The sequence below is a fragment of the Lagopus muta genome, chromosome Z (assembly GCF_023343835.1).
Source record: "Lagopus muta isolate bLagMut1 chromosome Z, bLagMut1 primary, whole genome shotgun sequence".
In the NCBI taxonomy this organism is placed as follows: Eukaryota; Metazoa; Chordata; class Aves; order Galliformes; family Phasianidae; genus Lagopus; species Lagopus muta.
In genome coordinates, this window is record NC_064472.1 from 16,252,655 (window position 1) to 16,259,897 (window position 7,243).

Genomic DNA, 7,243 nt, shown 5'->3' on the forward strand with positions numbered 1-7,243 from the left:
CCCCCCTTCTATAGTCAGGGACAATTCCCTCTAGATCAGATTGTTCAAAGCCCCATCCAGCCTGGCTTTGAATTCTTCAATGAGAAATGACTGTATCTGCGAAAGCTGTATAGTATATTGCTTCAACCACTGCCACATTCTGAACCACAGAGCAGAGGAGAAAGTGCAAAATACAGGCTAACAACTTTTGGTAACACCTTCTCCAAGCAAGACTGGAATAACACAAACCAGTTGTTTCTCTCCAACATTATCTGTTAACAGTAATTAGATATTTTTATTATTATTATTTTGTGGAAAAAAAAAAAAAAAAAGAGGTTAAAAATTTCACTGCTTATACACAGTGGAATGCAAAAAGGAAAAGAAAAAAGAAATCGAGTATAATTAAAGACTCTGCCTTCATTTGGTCCTACTAGTATAGAGCAATATAAGTTCAGAAAACAAAATAAATTTTAATAATGAGTAATTCCCAGAGTTCTGAATCTCAGAGTTATGCATGAGCCCAACAGTTTTCTGTTTTTTATGTTTAAAGACATCAGTTAAACAACTTTAAGTTTTATGAAGTTTTACTTATATGATAACTATTATATACGTTCTATTCAAAGAGTATAAAATAGAGTAAATTATCTCTCAATTTTTTGTGATATTTTGCTGTAAGTTTATATATATCATTATACACTCATTATATTCAGTGCTGTAGATATTGACATGAATCTGTACTAGTTAATGATATGAATTAATGTTGACATTCAAAGAGTCACTATTTTAAGCCATTTCCCTCTAGAGAAGTGTCTTACCAAGTGAAGTGCATTAAAAAGAGCGTGGCCAGCAGGTCAAAGGAGGTGATCCTCCCCCTCTACTCTGCCCTGGTAAGACCTCATATGGAGTACTGCGTCCAGTTCTGGGCTCCCCAGTACAAAAAAGACAGGGATCTCTTGGAAAGAGTCCAGCAGAGGGCCACGAAGATGGTGAAGGGCCTGGAGCATCTCCCCTATGAAGAAAGGCTAAGTGAACTGGGTCTGTTCAGCCTTGAGAAAAGGAGACTGAGAGGGGACCTGATCCAGGTCTATAAATATCTAAGGTGTGGGGGGCAGAATGGCGAGGCTGGACTCTTTTCAGTGGTGAGTGGAGACAGGACAAGGGGAAACGGCTGGAAACTGCAGCATAGGAAGTTCCGCACAAACATGCTCAAGAACTTCTTTACAGTGAGGGTGACGGAGCACTGGAACAGGCTGCCCAGGGAGGTGGTGGAGTCTCCTTCTTTGGAGATGTTCAAGACCTGCCTGGATGCCTACCTGTGCGACCTACTGTAGGGAACCTGCTTTGGCAGGGGGGTTGGACTCGATGATCTCTGGAGGTCCCTTCCAACCCCTACAATTCTGTGATTCTGTGATTCTGTGATTCTGTGAATTATTAAATTATAGTACCCCTTGATAAAAGACAATTCACAAAATTGATAGCAACCATCTTGTAAGATTTTGAGAAAAAGATGAAATCCAAGTACTTAGGTAACAGATGTTGATAGGACCTTCCATTGCATCAGAGTGGGCTTCCTGCTTATGCTTCTTGAGATGTGGAGACAGTATCAGAGGCAAATTACCAATAGATCAAATCTTCCAGTCATTTGTAAGATTAGGATTCCATAACTGTTAAGCTCAGGCTTAGTCTCCTCCCCTCCTCCCAGTCAAGGATAACCAAGTTGTTTCTTTTTTCATGAATGCTTACTTACAGTTGGAGAAAAACCTTTGTTGATCACTGTGTCATCTTTCATTGGGATGACAATTGCTTCTGTCTCAGCATGCATGTTTGTGATGACACCAGTCTGGTCTTCAAATATTTGCTATTCCTTCAACAGAAGATTTTGTTCTGCAAGATGTGAAGACCTCTGATTGCTGGAGCACTTCAGAGAGTTTCTCACCTAAATTCTTGTCAAAATATGACCATGATATGCAGTATTTTTTTTCTTTTTTAATTTTTTCATTTTTGTGGAAGGCTGTGTAGGGTGTGTAGGAAAGATGTAACTCCAGAGGTCAATTACTTGAAGTTAGAGGAAGATTAATTGAGTGGACAGGATGATAACTTCATATTAGCAGAAGAATGGAGGATACTCCTACAATAAGTCTATAAAGACAAAAAAACAATTTTTCCTTTCTCAAACAAAAAGAGAAGAGCTCTGGAACATGATAGTCAACCAATGGCTACATTCCTCTAGAAAAATATCACTTAAAATCTTCTAGATGTTTAAAGATAGTGCACGATTGATAATACATCTAGAGAAAAAATGCGAGGGAGGCTTTTCTTATGGGATTCAGATTCATACACTGAAAGACATATCTGAAGACTTCATGTTGTTCCATTTGTCAGAGTGTTCTTTTGCTTCAGAAATAAGGATTCACAGAGGATGTATTTGGTAATTCTTCTTAAAGTAACAATACTTGTTCTTGCTGGCTCTTCACATACTCTTAATATCCTCACCAAACAAACCAATAAAAAACAATTTTGCTTACCATGTAAGTGCATGAATTGGTTTTCCAGCTTGTGACAGTTAGTATAATAGATTGCGGGGAATGTCTAAATGCATGCAACAGGAAAATATTTCCTGTAGGCATTCTTTCAAGAAAGAAAGGCATACAATAAGACAAAGTGAAAAATTAAACCACAAGGGTGCTAAATTAGATAAGCTTAGACACATCCACATGTCATCCGCCAAGTTGGAAAAGACATCGAGGCATAATATGCACTGACCAAAAACACTGCATGCTATGCCTTACTAAAAGAAAAAAAAAAAAAGAAAGAAATTCAGATTTCTGCAAAAGCATTAGCAAGCATCTTGTCCTGTACACTAAAATCTCATTTAAGTCTCCAGTCAAAGTCTTAGGATATATTTGATATTCATCAGGTAAACCAGAGTGAGTTTCCTAACAGGAGACACAAACTCAGAGCTTTTTCTTATTTAATTTTACACAAAAAGTAATTTTACACTGCTTAACTATGCCTACTTGAAAGACAGAACAGAAAATACACTCTTACAGCCAGGACAAGGGTAGTTCAGAGTAACACACAAAGTCAGTGCCCCTTGAACCGTATCACAATAGCGCCAGTGAGTATTGCATCACTAGGGAAATCTGGGAGATCGCAGAGAGCCACATTACTTCTCCAGTCACCTGTTCTAGCTCTTTGTTGATGGTCAAGTAGCAGCCAGTATGACTTGAGCACATTCTTCTGATTGTCCTACTGACAGAATATACTTGCTCCTACATTATGAATTCTCACATATATATTAAAGTATGCTCTTAACATCAGCTGAATAGCTGAAGATCACAGGCAGACTAACTGCAGTAGGTGCGCAGGAAAAGGGATTGTTTTTGAGTATCACTACTCATGCAGAGAAAGAGTTTCTTGTATGAAACTGCCATATTGTTCCTGATAGTCTACCTTTTGAGTCTTCACCTTCTGTAACAAAGTGGTGGACAAAAATCTGTGTCAAAATGTTGTCTTTTACTTGCTTGAATTAGACACCAAAACTCCTGATTTCAACTGAAGATCACTATGAGTCCTTTGCTTAAGAACTCTTAAGCAGAAAGCATCTAATGGAAGGTTGAGCACAAATCTGCAAGTTTGAAGACAGCAATTAGGCCACTCTGAGGTTGAAATTATAGCTGACTTCTGTGCTGCTTTGTGGATACAGTAGTATTTATCAGAAAGCAAAACTTACAAACACACGTCTGTCAGTGAGTGAAGCTTGATAGAACGTACTGGTATCGCTCCATTCTAAGTCTGTGCATTCTGTGGTTTTAGTCTATCCCATGATTTCATTCAGTAACTTCAATAAAATTATTTCACTTGTATTTAATGTATTTAACTTGTATTCATTTCTATTTAATGTTACCTGAATAAAAAACAATTTTATGAAAGGAAGTTTCAAGATCTCTGAATGCAGTGTTTGAACTTCATAATATTAGCCAGCCTGTCTCTAAACATTTGTGAAGTCTGAATGCAAATACGTAACTATGGAAGTTTCATTTCTTTGGTTTCTACTGCAACAAAAGAAAAAGAATTAATTTGGAATACTAATGTAATGACAATAAATTCCTAAATTGTTTTCCATTTTATGTTAAATGTAAAGATGCAAGTGTAAATAAAACAAACTTCTAAAGCGAACAATTTAGGCTTTATTGTCATTATTTCTCTAAAACTGAATTATTTAACTTTTACTTAACTTAAAGTAGTGCTTAATGTATTGATCTAATTGATGTATTAAAGCTGAGCATTACATTAAGACCACTTTCATGGCTATTATACAAACCGAAGCCATGTTATTTTTGCTATTAAAGACAATCCTTTACAGAAAAGTTATTGTCTAATGCAAATTATTTCTCTGCGGAAATGGTATGATAAGGTCACTTCTACAATTTTAGTATAATTAAACCATGAGATTCTCCATTCCTTCAGCTTAAGTTGAAGTACTGTCTTGTACAAACAACATATGGCTTACTTTTTCTGTGTGTGGATGTACAAAAAGAAGTGATAAAGTTATAAGGAAGGCCCAATGAAGAGAAACTTCAATAATTTCTGATACAATTAAAAAGTATTGCAAATTTAGCCCCTGGCACAAAGCTTTTTTTGTTAAAAGCTTCAATTCATACCATTTTATGAAAACTTATTATTTCATGTAAGTTGTGATGCTTAAAAATGAAATTTTGTTGTATATTCAGAACAGGAAACAAGCAGATAAGGTGTGCAAAATATAGAGGCTTTTTCACTGGTAAAGAGTCCTCCATCACCTTAAAAAGAATTGTAAAAGTGCACAAAGCCACAAATATTTTTAGGATGATGGAGATGACTAGAGCTAAAAACCCTCCTTATATAGTCAACATATAAACACTCACTATTTCCAGTGTTTTATATGAATGACTATTTCTTCAACTTATTTAAGATGAAACTTCAGATTAGACTATTCTAACAACAAAGTCAAAGTTAATTAGTCTTAGCTAACAGCCAAGTTGTAAACTACTTGAGGTCAACCCCACCCTCAGGAAAATGAGCATTAGTGAGACCTTTTAAAGCACTGTCTGTTTTTATAAGCAGTGCAGGGAAAGGCTAAGCCAATAAAACATGATCATTCCATTCTATATTTTAATATTAGCCACTAAAGAACAGAACACTCCCATGCACTTTAATGACAAAACCTTGCAACTAATAACAATATGTGAATAAAAGAAACTACTGTCATTTTGCTTTGATCGTTTGAATACAACAAGGAAAGAATAGTGAAACTTATATCAAACAGACAGCTGAGAAGTTCCTATGTGGCTTAGACAACAAGGAGAAACACAGAGTCTGGTATGAAGCATCATCTTTTCACCCAGATGGTTAATCAGTCAAAAGTCACTTTATTCTACTTAAAAATAATGATAGTAATAATAATAATAACTATAACTATATATATATATATATATATATATATATCTTTGGTTATTGAAAGTGTTAGGCCTGAGCAGCTGTTGTTAATTATGACTTCATTTTCTCCTCCAGACTTCTTTGGTTGCATGCCATAACTGCATGGGGCATGGAGGTTTATGGCTTGAAAATAGCCTTGTCATTTGGTGAAGTCTAACAGAGCAAAGGGGGCTTGATAAATGATAAAAATGTTCCTTGGAAAACTCCTCAGATCAGATTAGTTCCCAGTTGTTTGTTTTTAGAATCCCAATAGTCTTGAACAATTAAAAGGTAAATACCTGAGGCAACACAATTCACAAACCATAGAAAATATTTAACAGCTATTGAATTACTCTTGAAAGTAATTCATCCATCCTTTATTTACATGTTTATATGCTACACTTAGAATGCTAAATAAATTAAGTTAATCACATAATTAAACTCTGATTTAACTTGTATTCCTTGTATAATGAACATCAGACAAATGCTTAAGTACTTTGATGAACTGGGGTCTTTAGGGTGTCACTCTAAAAAGTACCTTGCAGTCTGGCCCTAGGTCAGCAGAGATAACATGCAAAGCTTTAAGTCTGTGAAAGACAAACAGCGTGGTCTTCAGCAAACTGTGAGGTATTCTTCTCTCCACTCTGGCTACCCCTTTCCTTTACTGCATTATTAGAAGATAATTGCAGAGCTGAGTTTTCAAAACAATAATTAAAAATCTCACTACTTTGTGTGTATAGTTAATCTGATGATATACGGTTAATATTTTGGAGGAAGGTGTGGGGAGAAAAGGTTATGGGATTTAAAGGGTGGTGATTTGTTTTATGGCCATTTTCACTACAAATTTTACATTGCTGTCTTTTGGAATAAAACAAGACAGTGCAATAAAAGCTTCCTAACGGTCGATTTTTTTTGTTCTATTTCCATGAGTTCCAGTGTTCCATTTCTTTTTTCTATTGTCATTTTCTGTCTCTAGAGAAAGTGATTATCCTTTAAACTGAATTATTGAAATTAAAAACAATGAATCATCTTGACTTACATATCAGTTTATTGAAGAATGATGCTGCTCAGACCACGATAAAGAAATGCATTAGGAAAATCCTTCTAATTTACTGCTGTAAAGTGCATAAGCAACAGGACGCTTTTAGCTGGTGTTCAATGTAATTGTGAGAATGATGGGACTCAAACTGTCCTCCATGTGAAATTTATCCTTCATCCAATCAGCAGAAACAACTAATGCACTGGAAGGTGTATTATATCCCATCTACTTCCCAATAAAGTCAGTGGTGTCCAATCAGACACCTATTGTTAGAGGAGAATTTGAAATTGATACAATCACCACATTGATCTACAGTTGTGTCTGTCATTTGCTTGCCACCACCTTCTCCTCCCCTTCCATCATGCAGCTGTTTTGAAGTAGGAGTCCCCATCACAGAGTTTCAGAACACACTAATGATCAGATTTGTTAGCAAGATCAGGCTAAATAAAGACAATTTACCTGCACAAAGCCAAATGTGCTGGTGGTAATGCCGTGTGATTGAAGGTACAATGTTGTGTAGATCCCAGGGATACCCAAGGAAACCGTTGTCCACTCAAAGCCCTACTATAATATCTGGCCTGGAAGCACAGAAGACAAGGTTGATTGTTTCATTTTATACTCGATTGTCTCCCAGACCTGCAGGAGAATCTGCAGTTGATGGACTGTTAGTAAGTTGTCAGGCATGGGAAATAAAGTAAGAAGAAAAATATAGAAAAAGATTTGAAGTATGACCTTTGAACTTACGCACTCATGAGGAGGATAGGTGTG